Below are 19,989 nucleotides of genomic sequence, written 5' to 3' on the forward strand. Positions count from 1 at the left end.
ATAGTAATAGTAATAATAATACAATAGACGAGTAAGTATTCAGGGCCGGTGCTAGCTTTTGCGAGTCCTTGAGCAAAATATACTACGAGGCCCTTTTATATTAAAAAAAGTACATGGTTTGAGCTGCGAGGCCACGGGCAAAGGCCCTGCTAGCCTCACCACTCACCACCACGTCAACACTATTAGTATTACAATGATTTTAAAAATAGATTCCTACTTGAAATTCCGTATGATGATTAAACGTTTAAAATAATTATTGATGTTTTGTTTTAATGTGTGGCAGTGATAAAATATTGTTTTTCTATATAACATTAAATCTTTATTTTTTTTTGAACAATTCATTATGGTATAAAAGAGTTATTTTCTATCTTAAAAATTATAATGTCAACTAAACTGTTTGATAAAGCTTGTGCTAGTAATATACCCAAAATAAATATATACATGGTTAATGATTATATAAAAAACAGTGATTGTTTTAATGATCCTGAGCTTAGAGGATCAAAAGCCCAAAGGTAAGTTTGCTATACACTTATAACATTTTCAATAGGTAATACCTTCCTTACTACTTGTGGCTATATTTCAATATTGTACAAAACTCAAATTAAGTACCTACTTAATTGTATATAGATCAACACGAGAAAGCTATGGTGATTCAGCTATTGGATATGTCAAACTATTGCGCCAAGGAAATATTTGTTTAGTTAAAGGACAAATATGTCCAGAACATAGAGTAAGATAGAAAAACTATAAAGTAGCTTTAACTGAGGATGAAGAGGAAGAGAAAATTGTGGATGTTAATTGTGATGACTGTGCAGCTTCATTAGGTAAAAAACATATTTTATATTAATAAATACTAATTATACCTAATTATTTAAAAGTATACATTTTAAGTATTATGGTTAAAGTACATATTTATGTAAAATTATACCTAGTTTTTAAAATTATTCTTTCTTATTAAACTTTTAGGTGGATGTAAACATAGCTTAGCATTTCTTATGTATTTACATAGAAAAAGTGAAGAGTCATCAGTAACGTCAGTTGATTGTTATTGGAAAAAACCAAAGCTATCTGGTATAGTACTTACACTTGTGTTTTTACAAAGTGGAACAAAGCAGTATTTATAAACGCTATTTTTAAGTTTGTTTGTTTCCATTGTGTAGAATTATTAAAATAAATATCAAATGACAAAAATTAAATTGTTAAAAAATAAAGTGTTTAAATTAAAGCACATTCAAAGTCGGAGATGTTGATGAATCATGAAAACAACAGTCTACAAATAACAATATTGAGCGCGAATGCATGACCGCACGGCGCACGGGTGATATAGAACATGCGGAGTGACGTCACAATTAAATGGCGGGAAACCCGCCGCTTTTAAAAATACATGATATCGACCCTATTCCACAATACTCCTAATAGTGGTCAAAATGATTTTTTTTTTTTTGCATCTTCAAAATCTTATTTTGAATATTAAACCAAGCAGTTTACATACTATTTTACTAAATATTTAAGTACTAGTTCAGATGCTAATTCCTAAATTGGCCCTAGCCCCTGATAATTAGCACTGAATATTAAATAATTAAATAATACTATTATAGTACCTATTATCTTAATTAGTTCTTAGTAGTTTATTAACCGATTTTTCGTGGAACACAAATATCCGTATGTGTGCCATACTGTAGTGTTCGTGGTACATGCGAAGGTATAGTATTATCAGTATTAGTTAAAAGTAGATAGGTATATTAATTGTAAATGTGTATAAAATTAGTCTAGAATAAATTTAATTGGGTATAGACAATTTTAATTTATTTAAATAATAATTAAATGTTAGCTTATAATGCATATTTTTTTAATTTTATAAATAATATACACTTATAATTTGTTAAAATTGTAATAAAATAAACATTCAACAAAGTTTTAAAAAAAAGAATAAATTTTATAAATCTTAGTAGGGTGAATCAACGATTATTTTTAGTTAAGTGAAATAACCTATTTATTATTGTAGGTATATCGTATATCATATTATAATATTATCTAATTAACATTATTTGTTGAATGTGCACATGTACATGTACTAGTCGGTTTAATATTATTCTAGCAGTGAGATTTAGACTACTTGTGATAAATATTAATATGACATATTTAAACTATGAACAAAAAAAAAACGTATTGAAGTTAATAAAAATAGAATATATACGATTATAAATTAATATAGTTTATACAGTAGGTATATCACATTTTACAGAAACCCAATTTTCTAAAAAAAAAAGATATATACCTAACTATCTACATCTACAAAAATAATGGTTCCATTAAGATTGTACTCGTAATAATCAAATTTTATTTTATATGTAAATGCAACCGCTTCAGTGTCCAATTCATCGTATAAATAGTACCTACCAACCCTTTACGTGCAAAGAATACCATTTTTAAATTGATACTTGATTAAAATAATAAAACTACATGAGCGACGCGCGACGGGCGTAATATGCATGGGGAATATTATGTGAGCTACAGCTCCCACAGAAACTTTTGTAGCCCCCTCATGGTGTTTACTTTCAATTAAAACATTTTATCCGAAATTAGTTAAAAATTGTTTTATAATTTACCCTGAAATTCATCAAGGCTTCAAATATTAACAGTGTAATATATTTTTATTGAAAATATTATTGTACTTACATAGGTACATATACATTACACATATTTAATTATATCATAAACATGTCTATTTATAGATCAACGTCGTATTAATAATCTTTGAATTTACCCTATGCTGTCGTCGGGTCGTGCATTTTCGGCTTTCGCGTCGTCCATTGATAATATTATGACGTCGTCATAATGACGATACCGGACAATAACAATTGTATAGAACTGAGAACATATACGTAATAGTTATTTATTTATTTCAGCATTTCTCTCGAAACTGAGCTCTGTTAATCTGTTGTTTGCTCGTGTACTGCGAATCACACACGTCTGTCTTTTTTCTTCTTAAAATCATATTTCATACATTTTTAATTAATTTTACTTTCTTTGTTTCTTGTTTTTCTTGTTTTTTCTTTTAAAAATGTTCATTATATTGAATAGTAGGAAAAATTCTAACAAGAAAATATTAAAACCAACTAAAGACAACGGAGATTTTGCAGTGAATGATCCAAATACAATAAATAGTAAATTTAAAATTAATAATTCGTCAATACACTCAATACCAGATGATATTAACAATATTCAACCCGAGCATTCTGAAATTGCATTAATTGACTTTTATGTATTGTAAAATAAATTGTTAGGTTAAGAAGAAGTCAGACATAAGTTGTTTTTTCTGAAAACTGTACTCTTTACTTTTAATTGAAGTTTTGTAAGTGTTAGGGAGTTTTTGGAATATTTTTTTTCTATATTATAGCCCCCAAAAGATAATTATACCTAACTACGCCCATGTAAAACTAACTTTGTTAATATTATGTCCAATAAAACCATTTAAAATGCATAATACATTTTTTTTTATTATTCAAACATTAAATGTACCTATTGATTTTATATTTATTTAATTTTCTTTATGTACTATATGCGAACAATAAGTAATATTATTTGATATAGTTTACAGTACATAAAAAATCATGTAAAATAAAGTGAAATAAAATTTCACTATGATATACATAATATAAATATTGTTATTATTATTTTTTTTTTTTTTTTTTTTTTTAGTACGTAGTGTTCTAAAAAGTTCTTACTCGCCATTTTTAATTGATGCTAAATTACTAAAAAATAATAAATTAATTGTTTTTTTTAACGCATAGCAGTTTTAAAATAACTGAACAAAAACTATATAAACTTTTCTGTCTCAAATATAATTAATACAATATAATTTTAAATGTATAATATATTATATTATTTGCATGATATTGTTAATACATTTTAAATGATAAAACATGATTGTTTTTTGTTTTTATTGTTTTATAATACATTTTATTTGAAGATTCTCATGTTTATCTTCAAAAATGATACCTATAGGTAATACACTCGTACGTGGTAATTATGGTATTAATAATGCTAATATGATATATTATATTAAAAAGAGAAATGATCAAAGAACATAGACTAAAAAGAAAATAAATACCTTTAATAATCAAAAGGATCTACCAGGATTACAAAGAAACGTATCTACAAAAAGGTTGCAGTACGTTCAAACGAGCTGGTTAATGGTGGGTCAAATAAGGAAGAAAATAAAATCTAAGAAAATACACGGCGGATAAGGCAGGTATACAACAGGAAACGGCTATAAGTGTAAGTATTCTTAAGAAGTATCGACGTACAGTAGTACAGATTGTTCGCCAATTTCGATTCAACTTTGAGTATTTTCATGTACAATAACAATTCTACATTTTACTCAAAAGAAAATTAAATGAAAGAATACAAAAGTGTAGATACATGCTTTACTTTACGACTTTAAAATATTCATTGTGGGTAGGAAAGTATAATGAACTGGAATGCTGGATTATTTAGCCTTGACATTATTAATAAATTAATATCAATCATTCTACTAACAATAATTATTTTTGTTTAATGTTAACTAAACAGTATAAAACATATTGCATTATGTAGTTATATAATATTATGTAGATATGTACTCAAAACAAAAAGTAATAATAAAATACAAATATTTAAAACTTCAAGAAAAAAACATAGCACATAAACAAGTCAAATATTGGGTTTGAATAAAAAAAAAATGTATACATAATAATACATTACTTATAAATATTTTAATCTATATCGTACATCATATACTATGGATATGTCTATAGTGATTTTTAATACTACATAATATATTATATTATATGCTACTATGCTGATTAATAATTAATTGTATGCATAGGTTATACTTATACATTTATTCAAGTTCTGATTTTTATCATTTTTAAGTAGGTATCTGGTATACACGAGATCAAAATATTTTTCTACATTTTAAGGGCTGGAGGATAATGGGACCAGTTTATTCTTTATAAACCTTTTAATTGGATTTTATACATATATGTACCTATAGGTATCTACATACTATATTCAGTGAAACTACAATAAGTAAAATCTTATGTTCATAGAGGTGTTCTAGTACGAGATATTTTTGAATAATATATAGTTATAAACATATTATATGTCTTGGTGACTAATGTGAGTCTTACCTTGACGCATCACTCGGCGCATAATCCTTAGAAAACAGGCGACGCGTTTGTCGGACCAAAAGTAAAAGGGCTCGCATATAATATAGGCATGCTCTACAAGACTGATATCATCATCGTATACTACACGTCTGTAGGTACATTACTATATTATTATTATTGAGTGGTATTTAAGTTCACTGTAATATTTCACGATATATTATTGAGTTTTAGAATTATGTATTCGTGGACGACGACAAAAATGGTTTGATCCAGAACCGAACAGCGGAGGAAAATTTCGGTGAAAATATTGCGGTTACATATAATTATTTAGTCATACGTACAACTCAACTTGTTTGTAATGTGTTACCAACATTTTGTTACCCACACCTGTTAAATATGCGGAACGCAACACAACTCGGTGTAATGGAAATTCGGCTTTAAACATATTTATTGACGGCGGTTATCTCTACCGTAGACCGTGGTTCAAAATGTATAGGTACCGTGGTTTAAAATAGATAGTTACCGTGGTAGCGTGGTTTACCTATACTTGACATCACTTGCTAGCGAGTCACCGTGTTATTTTTCATCGTCGTAACTTACATACACGTCTTCGTGTCTCTATTTATAAATATATTCCATTATTACAACTACCTATTATTTGACCAATTTATCTTTGTAAGTTGTAACAATAATGTCTCATTCGAAGTACACAATAATATAATACTTCCTAGAAATATGATAAAAATAGACAGGCTTTTTTTCACAAATAATGGTACAACAGGTAAACAGCAACAACAGGACACCGGCCTATCAAGATAATTTTAAAATCAGACGGGGGACAAATGACCACCTTGCCGCCCCACCAGACCTAATGACGACACTGTAGAATGTGCGTATTAATAGAAACAATAGTGGACAGTGGTCTGAACTCTGAAGACGTATAGTGCCACAACATTATGTTTGTCATGTTAAGTTTACGATGAAATGTAGTCTTGTAAATTAGTAAATTTACGAGCTTCATCCGACGAAACGTGTTGTCCGTTTCCTGCGAATTACGATCTAAATTCTGAGCCGAAGACCGAAGTTATAAGCCTTCAGGTACAGGTTCCTTATTGAGATATGCACATTGGCACATTGCGCAATTGTCAGATATTCACACGCTTCAATAAGGTCGTATGCGCATACCGCGCGCACTCGAATAAAAATTAATAAATACCTAGGTGTACACAATTCAAAATATAAAGCACTTTATTGAAACAGTGTTTTACTGGTGTTCTATGCGGTGACCGTATAGAATGATGGCTGCTAAAAAACTGTTTTTCGTCTTGTCTTCTTAAATTATATAGGTACCTCTGTAATCATATGCGTAACTAGTCCTTTAAGTTAAAGGAGGCTAAATCCCTAAAAATGTTTATGTCAAATATTTTTTTGATTTGATTATTATTTATTGTTTCTATTGGTGTTTACATACAACTGATTTGCTGAAGCCCACCCCCCTTAGTTACGCCAATGTCTGTAATCATACCTTAGTTTTTTACGTACCTACATAATGCATTATATTATTACCTAATACCTACCTACAACAATTGATGATATTTATTGTATTTATTCATATTATCATATTATTGTTGTATTTAAATATTCAAATGTGTGTTTTAAATGTTTTAATACTTAGATAAATGTATAAAGATCATGTTAAACCTTGGTGTAATAGACCCGTCATTTATTTATTATTAGACAACTAATTTTATGTTGAAATTAATTATAAGTGATATAGTTAAATGACGACAATAAATAAAGACTACAACATCGTCAGGATGGCCGAGTGGTCTAAGGCGCTGCGTTCAGGTCGCAGTCCACTCTGTGGGCGTGGGTTCGAATCCCACTTCTGACATCTAAATTTTTGCATTTTTTTCACATTCATAAATATTATTCACAATATTGTTTTAAAATATAACAACTCCATAATATCATATAAAAATTATTACAATTATTATTGTTTTCAATCCTAACAATTTGAAAACAATTCGATAAAAATAACATTTTATCAGATTCTCGTTAACAATTTCCTAAACATAACGACTTATACCTAAATGTTAACAATTTTATTCATAAGGTAGTATTGTACCTTAGGTCAATTTTAAGAATTTTTTAGTAATAACAAACATTTTATCATTGATATATTTACAAATAGCTTACATAGATTGAAAAACTCAATAAAATTCAAATATCTTTAAATGGCGCATTAAGAGCCACAATATTTTGAAAGTTATAATAGCTAATAAGATTTTTTTTTTTTAAATAAATAAATAAATAACCATTTATTACAATTTATAATCAAACAAACATACAATTCCTATGGTTTATCTACCTTCTTAGAGCAAAGCTTGTGTTGGAGGTAGAGAGTTATTAAATTAGATAATAAAAAGATAATATTTAACTACAGTTAATATGAATATTTAGTAAATATTTGAAATTTCTACAATATACAAACAATTACTACTAGAACGCATTTTACATAATTATTATATAATTTTTATTAATTGATTATAATATTTTAATAAACAATATTTAATCATTTTTATAACCAAAACATAGTTTTTATAAGTTATAATTAAATGATTTCAACAATCAGCATCCACAAATTGCATCTCTAGTTGCATTAACAATAGGTTTAAAAACTGTATGTTTTTTTTTAGGGGTCTTCGGCAGAGAAATACAAATGACAATAAGAAAGAGAGAACGAAAAAAAAGGTTACCTTTAATGTAGTTGTGCGAGGACTAGCTAATATTGGGGTTGAGAATAACGATAAATTATAATTATTTTATTATAATATACTCAGATCTCGATGCACATTGTGTTATGTCGGGTTTTCCATATAATTGAAAAAAAAAATAATAAACAATAGTGATAATAGTAATAATAAAAAATGAACATTCGCAAACAAGACAACCATCGTTTTTTTTTGTTCTTTTAGATTAGGTTTGTTTTTTCTCATTTTTTTCATCGAGCCTTCTGATGAGGTTAACTCAGAGCTCGTTACAAAATCCTGCGATGTTTAATAGTCTTGGCAGCGGATCAACTATACGACTTAGCCAAAATAACGTTAACGCATTGTAGTATTTTTACCAACCCTCCTATATTCTTGTTATACCCGCATCTGCAATGTTTAATACGTTCATGTACACATACACGCACACATATACTCGCATATTAGATACATTATTATGAATCTAAAGAAATGGCAGGATGAACCTACAAAGAGTTAACGAGACGACAAACCTTTAGACTATATGATAGTACATTTAATTAGTTTTTCCATCAACGAAATTTTAGGTAGTAAATAAAATAGAAAAAAGAGAAAATTACACTCTTATAATCTAGTATACTTAGTATACCTATATATATTGTTGGTATAACCTCTAATTCAAGCCGAGTGATTACCGTTCTATAGCTATGTATAGATGGTTCGTTTCATTAAAGACTATATAAAAAAAATACCATTTTCTAACAGAATATAATTTATAGGTACTTTTATTTTCACATTAGTATTGAAATGGATGTGGAAAATTGTTGACTCTTTAGTAATTAGTTTGTGACAGATTTTAAATGTGTCCAAAATTAATTACAATAAATGGTAATAAATTATTCACTAGTTGGATACAAACACAATAGACACATAAACTCTACTGTTTTTAAATACATTTTTTTATTTTATATTCAGGCATACCCACAAATATTTAATTTTATCAGATACTTAAACGATGTTAATTTATCATGCTAAATACTAAATAGTATATTTATACATTTATAAATGCCTAAATTCATTGATTATATAGGTGGTATTGACAAAAACGACGAATTATAAATCCTTAAAAAGTTAAAAATATTAAACTAATGTGTACAGAAAAAAATATGATAAATCATAAATTTCAAACTTTCTACAAACTACTTGATTTTAACAACGGTTTTAGTAAAATAAAAGAAATAGTAAAAATAAATTTAAAAACAATTACTGATTTCAGATAAATTTTTCTAACTTTAATATTATATATATCACAAGAGATTTATTTCATGTCATAATTCAAAAATATTTTGTTTCATCTTGTTTACTTTTTCCAAAGTGTTTTGAATTATTTACATATTTTTCGACTTTCTGTAAGAGAGTAGAATACAGAGTAGGCTTCTTGAATAAGAAAACAAGGTCAGTCGTTGTTGGATACATTTTGAAAATTTCCACTTTTCAATGGATCCCAAAAGAATAATTTGGTAAGATATATTTTCAAAAGTTTAACTTAAAACTAAATTGTATTATATACTTATAATTTTATAGATACCTAATAACTAATAATATTAATATAATGCAACACCTTCCTACTCTACTCAAGCATTATAAAGGTTTTATAAAATTTTACATTTGAACATATCATAACTCGCACTACAATAGTTGATTAGGATATACGTGTAAATCTATTGGAATTTAAATAAAAAATAACGATTTTCCCTCCAACAATTTTAGTTATATTGATACAATTCAAAAATATAAATAGTAAAGACTAAATTTTTAAATACGAACTTTTTAAAATACATAGACTAATTTTATTTTAAACTAATTCTACCACAAACCTATTCACAGTATTTCACACCATTACGCGGAATGTCACTATTGAATTATAACTAAGTAAATAACATTTATATATTACAGTCAACTCGCGATATAACGAATTTCAAGGGACCGAGGGAAAAGTCGGTAAATCGAAAGCTTTTTACATCGAAATCTATTATATGAAGAGCATAAACCAACAAAATTCGTTTTAACGAAATTTAAAAGAAAATTCAAAATATAAATCAACACACTACAAATACATATTCATTTTCATTTAATAACATATGTTCTTTTAGTATTATAATTATTCTTTTCCTGACAGAAATTGACAAACACTCGTTTTAAACTCATATGCTTATAAAACGTGACGTGCGAAATTTCGAGCGTGCGATCGGTTTTGACATAACAACGAAATTAAGCTAAAACGATAACGTAGAGGTTTCAATAACGTTATAGAGTCATTATTTATCGACATGAATTTTATCTTATCGTATAATAATCGCTGAACCAAATGCCGCAATAGCAAGCTATTTTTATTTTCGTAGTCATTATATACCAGCAGATGTAAATCTCATATTAATAAAAATTAAAAATTCGTAACATCATGTTCCATAATTGTAAACATTTTTTACATCAAGGGGTTAAAAGTACATTTAATTTTTTATTATATTGCAAGTTGACTATAATATTATAATAATAAAATATATGCGATGTGTTTGTTAAAAAATAATTTAACCTACCGTACTTATTACTAATAGAAAATTAAATAACTAATAGTAATATTACTGATAAATTTATGTAATTATTTACATATATTAAATAATGATAATATAAGTAAATGATAAAATATTGTAAAAAAAAACAGAGGCTGCCCAATTGCACACCGTATATGCTCTGAATACCTAAATTTTTTATGCTATGGTAATTGATTATCATTGAATTGAAGTTTAACTTATCTATACTTACAATAAACAACTAGATGACGAGATGATAAGCTTCAAATCTACCATACGACAGAGCAACTTCCCTATTCTTTTATTTTACAACTATTATTATTAGTTTAAATTTGCAGATACGCTTATAAAATTATACAACTTATAAGTCTAATAGTATCATTGTCCAATAAGAACAATTTGTTATTACATATGTTCAAATTGTTCGTGTTACTTCTTTTAGTTAATATAATCAAGCTATTTAAGTATAATAATGTGAATGGCTGGAGGGAAAATACAATATTTACACACCAAATAACCTACCCTATATGGAGTTATATACAGTATAAAAAAGGTCTAAATAAACATACACCACACGTTTCCACTGAACTACTGAAGTATGTAATAATTCCCATCCTTGTGACAGAGAAAAGATTTAAAAATTTAAAACGGGTATTATCTGTATTTCATATTTTTTATAATATTACATTAGATTTTACATTTTGGAATAATATGCGTATCTTTACCATATGCATATTTTGGTTTTAGTTGTATTACAATACAAAGTATACGCAAAGAATCATTTGTTTTTTTCTAACTTTATGTTAATAATATAGTATCTACATAAATTATAAAATGTAATTTATCCATAAATCTTAAGGTTTTTTTTTTGAATTTTTTTTCACATAGGTACCTATTTATAATTTAGACGATCGTGATATTCTAATAGCCATTTATTTTTATAAAAATGTACATTTAAAAATAGTATTAGTCATTATTATAGTTGTTGTTATACTTAGGACTTAGGTATTAGTATGTATAGCATGGTTTTAGAATAATTTGAATTTATTATACATTTGAAAATGAGATCAAAAAAATATAAAAAATTATTTACAGTACAATATATATATATATATACTTTTTAATTTATCTAATTTTTATATTGCTTTTATAAATAATTGATAAAAATGTAAAGTTTCTACCATTGATACTTTTTGAATTATATCAATAAAACTAAAATTTGTTTTAATTAAAAATGAGTATTTCAAAAATTGGATAATTTTTCAACAGTTTTTTTTTTGTTGTGAAAAGTGAGAAAATAAAATAATGACCCATTAAAAGTTATTTGATCAATATAAAATTTTCTACCATAAAATATATGATAACTAATAAGAATAATGTGGAAATAGAATAATTTAAGAATAAATCTAATACAATTTTTCGAAAGAAACAACTAAAAATTCTTGTTATTCTTTATGGACATATTACTAAGAAGTTTTAATTGTAAATTACGCATCAATTATTAGTTGTATACTACTGCAATATTTTTGATGAAAAAAAAATCAAAAATTGTTCATGCTGAGTTTTATGATCCTGACATTAGTCCCTAGAAACCAATGTCTACTTAACTTGAAGTCAACTTACTATAGGGTACACACCAAGTTTATAACAAGTAACCTGATCTAACTATTAACCAATACACAATTTAAATGTATTTATCTTAAACAAATAAGTATTATTGTAATGATCTAATCAATATTACACATATCATATTAAATAGTAAAATAAAAATAAAAAATGATTACAGCAAGTGTTAAATACATATTATTGATGTATATTATGCAATATATTATAACATACATTTTGTATTTATAACATAATTTATTCTCGTAATACTTCATATTTGAAAATGTTATCTATAAAATTAGTTTTTACTATAACATAAAGTTATTGTTTGGATAATATATATAAATATTGCATATTGAACATAAATGCAGATTATAATATGTGATTTATAAAAAGTTATAGTTGTTATCATAATAATATTTTATAATTTAAGAAGTAGAAATACACCAAAACATTTTTAATTAAAATAATTTTGTTTTATTATTATTATTAATTTGTTGATATTTTATTGTTATGCGTTATAAATAATAAGCATCTCGACTGTGATTAGAAAATGTATCTGGACAAAAAGTAGTGTTAGTGTATCGTATGACATAAGACATTGAAGTGGAAGCATATTATACAGTTTTGCATTGTAGGACGCACATCTAGCGATTGGAGGTGCATCACAGGATTTACACCGTCAATAATTAGTCTTGTTTCAGTCTTGTCCTGATCTCCTGTACGTGATAAGTTGTCCAGCCATGTTTCAACGTTATAATATATTATAAGTCATAATATTATAAATTCAAAACCTTGCTTTGTCACGTTAAATATACAAAAAGTATGACAATTTTGTTAAAGGTAATAATAATTTATTTATTACATTATGATATTTTTTTACATACCTAGCCCTGAATCACATATTCTCATGCATGATTTATTTTTAAATTTCTGTCAGATTTTGAGTAAAGTGAGGAATTTTTTACAATGGTGCAGTTAAATTTTATAGTATATAATTTTGTAGTGTAGTTTTCTTTAAACAAAAAAAGTATTCTGAAAGTTTCGAACAGCCATAATGAATATCATTAATTAATTAATATTTAATAGTACACTAGACTACATAGTTAAAAATAACTATTTTCATTTTTTTATGATAATTAAAATTTTATTTATATTATCAAACAACTAATATACAATTTTAAATACAAACAATTTTGATTATATTTTTTATAAGCAACAATAACTTAAAAAAATTAAATTTTAATATGAAAACTAGTAACCATTTTCTAATTGAATTATATTATGCACAGTGAATTATATTTGAATAAGAACTATAAATTGTTTAATTAAGGCGTCAAGGTATTATGTTAATTAATTTTGATCGAAAAAAGGAAATATGGAACTATAAATAATACACACTGGGAATAAATTGAAAATAAGTATAAAAACGAGTTTTCATAGAATACAAATTTCAAATGTGAAGTAATCATATTTTAACCATTTCGGAGTTACAATAATTGAATAATACAAACCATGCTATTGTATAATAACGTAGTGACAAGGTTCTTTTCTTTATAAATATATACTTTAAGTCTGTAAAGTCTGTAGCTAACAGGTCTTCTGATTGTACTAAGTTATAACGAAATTTATTTAACCGTGAAAAATAAATTAAAATAAGCAAACGGCGTGTTTTGTGTAGGGGGTAAGGGGACTGAGATGGGGTGTAATTAAATTTGTCTGTAAAGTAATCTGAGAAATGTTACCTAATGTCAGGGATGTCGTATTACGTTTAAACTGGGACTTAATAGGAAAGTCGTCAATGAATAAAGTTTAAAAAAAAAACCATCAACTCGTGTGACACACGCCTGAGCAGATTAATTATTAATTAATTGTATTGAGACTTCCACTGAAACAATATCCATATACTGTTTGGATATTTGTATACATGTAATATGTAAAGCGTAATAAATGTGCGGTTTATATATTATGGGGGCAATAACGAGTTGGAATTTTTGGCTATGTCGGCATTGCCAGAGATAAATCAATTTCGGCGGAGAGGGCTTCGCGCAACCGGCGATATACCCTGATAGGGGTCTCATAAATTGTCCGGAAGGGTCGTTTTTGGTGTCAACTTCATGTTCAATTGCACACCCCCCCCTTTACTTCGTGCGTTCAGCATGCACTGATTTTTCGGGTTTCATGCGTACTATATTAAATTAATGTCGATTGAACGAATGTCAAACGTCGGCACTGACCGTCGCGATTGTATATAATATTATAGCATATATCAGCAAGAATTATTAAACCATAAAAGACCACTAATAGTATTGTATAAAATACGTTATAGTTAAGTTACGGAGTATTAGTTAGCACTATCATATCAATACCAAAGAAAGACAAGCATAATACCATAGTGACCGAGTGTTAGACATTTATCTCGTTTTAGTTACTTTGACGAATGCTGGTGATTTCAGGCGTGTTATGATATAAATATTAAACCAAAAATAAATCAACATATTAAATTACAGTTCTAATTAGCACTTAATAAAAATAGTATTCCTTTAAATATATTGAACGGTTATCTATTAGAAATACCTGCAATAATACTAAAATTCTGATCCTTAAATATGTGCCATTTTTAAGACCTTATTTTATCCAAAATAATGTTTTACGAAAAAAAAAAATATTGAAAAACTCAAAAATAAATAAGTTCTTTGCTTTCCAAAGAATCTATGAGGAAATTAGGGACATACTAAAGCATACCAAATAATATAATGAAATCTTTGATCCCCGGGAAGAAGGGCTAGAGTTAATTTTGTATAGTTTTCAATACAAACAGATCAAATTTTACAAATTTCTATAAATGAAACTTAAATATTTATATTAACATCTTAAATATTTCAATATTAAATTCGTATTATTAGTTTTCATGTAAAATAATTGTGTGGTAATAAAATTATGTAAATATTAAGTAGTTACAAGATAATAATTGCACTTACAACATTTATATTTTATACATTTTGACTTATTTCTTTATGAATATAAGTTATGCCTTTAAGATTCTATATTTCGACTTAATTTCAATTCATTTATGAACTTGTCATGGCAAAATATAAAAATAAGTATAATTTTTTTATTTATTTTTGTATAGATAGAATTATTAACATTAGATAAAACAATTAATTAATATAGCCATAAAATACAACATTATTTAAAATATTTTAGTCCTTACTCATACTATATAGAAATATTTATAAAATAATTTGTATAGTTTAAACTTGCTTAAATTAGAATTAATAAACAAAATAATAATAATCTATATATTAGTATCACGTCGTTAATAATTTTGTTTTACTTAGTATTTATTCATTCATTCAACTGAATTTAATCTTATTTTATACAAATAAACCATGTTTAAATATAATAAACAATAAAAAAAATATAAAATTATTAGCTAATCAAAATTTTTATTAGTTTCATTGAAATCTGTTTAATATGTCATATAAGTTCGGTTCTTAGTGTTATCGTAGACCAAATTCTTGTAAAAAACATAGTAAATATTTGGTATTAATTTTAGCAGTTATTATGAGTCATTTTTTGCTTTATATTTATAAAGCAATGGAGTACCTATCATCAATTGTTTACAATGTGTAATAATTATCAATATGACACCTTATTTTCAGATTTAGTTCTTTAAACATTTAGTTTTTGGATTAACTTAATTTGTAATATAAAAAGTCAATATTACTACTTGTTAATTACAATCAGACAACGTTATTTTAAATTAATTAATTTCCATAATCATTTTTTTAGGGTATTAGCAAAAATTCTTTCAAAAATGGTTCAAATATATATATAAAAAAAAACTAATTCATCTTGTACACATATAAAGGTAATTTTTTTTATTTATACAGCTATTTGGGTTATCAGTTATTTTGGAATGTAAAATTAATAGTATAACGTTATTTTCGGTTTTTCTATAAGCAAGTTGAGATACATATATGAGTTTGACTAGGAATACCTATTAGCTACTATATTATTATATTATGACGTTGTATAATACAAATACCTTTTCAATAAAGTAGAAATAATATCTCATAACAAGCAAAAATACAATATTTGGTAGATATATTTAAAAGACTTAAGCCGACATAAGCCAAAATACATCAATATTTGGGAAAATAAAATATTGGTTATAAAAGGATTAAGTAATATTACAAACTTTACTTTTTTTGCGAAACGAAAATAGCGGATATACATATTTTAATTTTCAGTTTAAAATTCGTAGAATACACATACATTTATGCCATTTACACCAAAAAAAAGCAATAAAAATTACGTAAGACAAAATTATATATATATATACCTACATATAAAATGCTAAAAACTGACTTAGTTCTTTAAATAATTAATTTCCTTTCTTTCCAAGAAGCAAGGAAATATTTTGTATTCATATAATTATATTATATATATTTTCTTATATAGAATTTAGACATATAAATTATTATGACTATATAAATGAATTATATTAATGTTTTTTTAATCTCTTAATATTTTCATATTTAAGGTGGTACGAAATTCACTATTATCATTTAAGTATTTCAAATGAAATACAATTCTGTTTCAGTATTAATGCGTACATCAATACCAGTAGGTATAGGTATGGAATTATGATAATGGTCTTAACATTTTAATTGGCGAAATTGAGTATATATTATTAAAGCACTAATGCATTTAAACGATATGCAAGGAATTATTATTCAACGATAGTTGTTGTATTGTAATTTATGATAAGTCCATATTTGTTGATGAACGAATATTTACAATTATATCGCTATATCAATGTCAAACCTAAGTCTTTTAAGGTTCTTCAGTTGTTAAAAGAAATTAAAATTGACAAAATAATTATCATCTCAAATTTTTATAATTCAATTATTTTTTAAATAATAATCCTTCGCACCGACAGTAGCGTACGCAGGATTTTAGTTCAGTTAGGGTTTTCACTATGAAATGATCAGAGGCCCATGGGGTCTACGCCTCACACTCTCTCTACTCTATAAATAAATTAGTAAATATCAACAACATTTTATAACACTAAATAATTCTTTCAAATTTCTATTTTTGTATATTAATTTTCTTCTCTTATTCTCTTAATGAAATATTTTATAATAACATATTATTTAATTTAATTAGTATGTATATTATAAACAAAATAATAAAATAACTAAACAATGTTCATTTTTTTTCAAAAAAATACTAAATATTGAGACATATTTTCTTTTAGCACTCGCATTATTTGTAAATGGTAGCTGAATGCCAAACTATAACTATATAACTTGGTAGTTTAAACTTTATAGTCATAAGTTGTAACTTGTAAATGTTAAGTCAACATTCAAGTACTTTGATAAAAATTAAGTTCATTCAAAGTTACTATAATTTGTAAAAATCATTTTGTAAATAACTCCAACATTTTATAACTCAAAATAGTTATAATCTCGGTGACAACCACAAACAAAAAAAAAAAAATGTAATAGGTCTATCGTCTATGCCTCTATGGTGTAAACCCCGGTTGTAGGCATAGACTTTCATTTAAAACCGTGGTGTAAACATTGCCAGTGGCACAAATGGTGGCCGTACTTCAGATTTCAGTGATAATGTCGAGTCAGCAGGTTCAGCGATGCTCACTAATCACTATCTTAATAATTTCATGGTTTAGCTAGTTTTTTATTCAAAAGACCATAATCTATAAACAATATACATATTATTTAACATATTAAAAACATCTTGAGAGGAGGAAGAAATTTCAGGGAGGGTTAAACCATAGAACCCTACCCCTGCGTACGCCACTGCATACCGACAATGATAATGGATTTCAGAGGATCTAAAAAAATATCAGTTAAGAGAACGTCATATCCACATACTATATAATATTATGTTGTATCCGTCTAACTGATACATAACATACGAATATTTAGGTTCAGCAGTTCCAATGCTTTATTATTACCTCAGAATATATTAGACCAAACCGACTGATTATCAAACTTAAAGTTTTAGAACATTATATGTTCTTTTGTTGGTTTCTCATAATAATTAAACTTTTAAGCAAATTATGAGTATAAAATATTAAAATGGGGCAATGTTCATAACACGCTAAAAAAATAAAATATAGTAAAATCCAACGAGAGAACATATTATAATAATGTTCTTACCTTTAAGAGACTTATTTGGCGTTAATATTTATGGTAACAATACAAAATTGGAACTGCTGAACCAAAAATATATTTGTATAGGTAATCGGTAAAAAAGACCAAGGAACAAAAGAACAATTTTTAAAAATTTTAAATATATTAATTGATTACGAAAATTAAAAAAATGATTACTTACACACATTTACATGACTCGCATGTACACACATAGAAATTATACAAAAATAATTATCCACAAAAAATTGTTTGTAAATATCAAATTATTATTTTTAATTATTTACTTATCAATTAATTATAATATCATATTATCACAAGCGTAATAAATATATAATAGAAAAACATTTAGCATTTTGCTGGAACATTTGTTTAATTGGTTATAAAAAAATTAAAATAATTATAATGTACATTGTTGTAATAAAAATGTGTTTATAGTATATAATCTATATTATACTAAATTAATATATAAATATATTCTAGGTTAGTACCTATATAAAGATGAAGAATGAAAGATACATTATTTTTTAACATAATTTTATGTTATAAGAAAACAACATTAAAAATAAATATATTTTTTATATTTCAATATTTAAAAAACAAAATATAAAATATTATTCATTTTTCTTGAGAAGATTAGATACCAACCGTTTTTAAGGAGTTCAATGTAGACGGGCCATGTAAATGTGTGCGTAGTAAGTGATATTTTTTTAATTTTCATATTCAATTAATATATTTAATATTTTAAATAATTGTTCTTTTTTCCTGAATTCATTGATATAATTTTATGTATTAGTAATAAGACAGAGATGATCCATACGGGTGCGTAAAATGTTTAGTAAATGTTGTCATCATTTAAATTATTTAATTAATTTAATTTACTTTAAATATTTATTTATATATTCAAATGGCAATAATATTTTATGCTGCATGAGTCAAATTTAAATATCTTCAAAGTAATAAGTTTATTAATTTTACGTAACGATGAAAAAAAAAATCGGACAGGATATTAGTTTAACTTGCTCAGTTTCACCTCGGTGCACGATAGTAGAATGCTTTGATAACCTTTGATAACAAATGAAAAAAAATAATAAATTTACTCCATAAAGTGCTTACAGAAAAAGATAAAAATAATAAATAAAATAAAACATTGTAAAACCAAAAAATTATTTGTTTTACTCGGAATCTAAAATGCAAAGATTTTTTTCAGAGTGAAAAGTGTAGGTACTGTGATTAATGATTATATAATAATATAAAAATATGTATTATAATGCGAATACGATATATACGATTATTTATGCCGTTTCAGTGAACGTTTATTTTTATCTGACTTACATCAGTATATATACATAAATATAAAATAATGATTTAAGAATATTTTAATAAAATCAATTATTTACATTTAATTTTTTTAAAAGTTATGCAGTTAATTTATAAGTAAATATCATACATTTTGTTATCAAGATTTTTAATGTTACTTTGCTTTTGCGTTAAGAATGATATAATATTGTAAGTTTATAACGTTATTGTATTATTCTATTTTTCGTTTTATATCGTATACATTTTTTTTTGCCACACCATTTTTACTTTTAAATTTATTCATAGTATTAGTTCACTGATTAGAAATTGAAAATCACTTTTTTTTCTACATTATCGAAAAATATGGTCTAGATGACTATAATTTAATAAGTGCTTAATATTTATTATT

At 25.6% G+C, this 19,989-nt stretch overlaps 1 protein-coding gene and 1 non-coding gene across 2 annotated transcripts in view; one reads left to right on the plus strand and one right to left on the minus strand.

Annotated features, from left to right (window-relative positions):
• The window catches only part of LOC132918000 (hemicentin-1-like), a 229,942-nt gene that overhangs the window by 103,564 nt on the left and 106,389 nt on the right, over window positions 1–19,989 (minus strand). The window lies entirely within an intron of this gene.
• Window positions 6,965–7,047, plus strand: Trnal-cag (transfer RNA leucine (anticodon CAG)). The gene has a single exon. It is a non-coding gene; the product is annotated as a tRNA-Leu (tRNA).

This window comes from Rhopalosiphum padi, chromosome 1 (genome assembly GCF_020882245.1).
Source record: "Rhopalosiphum padi isolate XX-2018 chromosome 1, ASM2088224v1, whole genome shotgun sequence".
NCBI classification, from domain to species: Eukaryota; Metazoa; Arthropoda; class Insecta; order Hemiptera; family Aphididae; genus Rhopalosiphum; species Rhopalosiphum padi.